The sequence below is a fragment of the Meleagris gallopavo genome, chromosome 25 (genome assembly GCF_000146605.3).
Source record: "Meleagris gallopavo isolate NT-WF06-2002-E0010 breed Aviagen turkey brand Nicholas breeding stock chromosome 25, Turkey_5.1, whole genome shotgun sequence".
Classification (NCBI taxonomy): Eukaryota; Metazoa; Chordata; class Aves; order Galliformes; family Phasianidae; genus Meleagris; species Meleagris gallopavo.
In genome coordinates, this window is record NC_015035.2 from 2,038,795 (window position 1) to 2,039,935 (window position 1,141).

The window sequence follows — 1,141 nt, forward strand, 5'->3', positions numbered from 1 at the left end:
GGGCACGTGGGCTCTGGATGTGCAGCAGTGCAGGGCTGAGGAGGAGAGCGTGGTGAGCAGCAGGTGGGACGGGGCTGTGTCCCACCCCCTCCAGCCAAGGGCTGAGGGCTCTATGGGGGGATGCCTTGGGTGAGCCAAAGCGCCTCGCTGCTTGGGATGGGAAAACACCAATGTCACCCCCCCCAAAAAAATGCTACCCCCACAATGCCACCCCACCCTGCTGTCCCCAGGGCCGGGCCATGGCAGGGATGCACACCTCGGTAAGCATCCATAGGTGGGGGGACACAGAACGGGGACAAAGCTGCGTTCCCACCGCACACGGCTTCAGGGATGGGTGCCCTGGGCAGGTCCCTGCAGCGCTGGGGACTCTCCCATCCCCTCGTACCACAGGTTGGGGTGTCCTGAGCCTTGGGACATACATTTGCATTGCTGCAATGCTCCCTGCTCCATCCCTGCATGCCAGGTCAGCGCTGCAGACAGGGAGGCCTCTCCAGTGCAGCTCACTGGGCATACTGGGCATCCCGCAGCCAGCAGCGACTGGAAGCACTGCCTCATTTTCAGCATTGCTTGGGGATCTCCTGCCTCCTCACATCCCACCACACGCAAACATATCTTCAGGTGCAAATCCAGTCCTGGGCGTGAACCCATCTTTGGATGTAAACCCAGCACTGGGTGCAAAATCCCTGAAAGCAAACCCATCCTTGGGTGCAAACTCATCGATGGGCGCCAAATCCCTGGGTGCAAACCCATCCCTGGGTGCAAATGCAGCTCTGGCTGCAAACCCATCCCTGTGGGCACCCCCAGCAGGGGGATGCTGAGCCCCAGGACACCCCCAGCCCCCAGCACTCTGCTCCCTCCCCGTCTGCTCCATCCTACCGGTGCCACCCGGTCCCCCCCCGCTGCCAGCCTCACCCTCCGGATACATCAGACAGGTCTCTTCCCCCCCCCTCCCCCGCCCCCCCCAGGCTCTCTGCTCGGCGTCTGGCTGAGCTAAGCGTATTTAGCGCTTTTAATTGTTCTTAATAAATCAATCCCGCCAGCCCCTTAAATCATTTTTGTGGCTTCCCTCTCCGCCGTCCCCGCGGCTGCGCTCGCGTGGAGCCTGCTGTCTGCAGCACTGCCGGGGGGGTGGAGGGGGGGG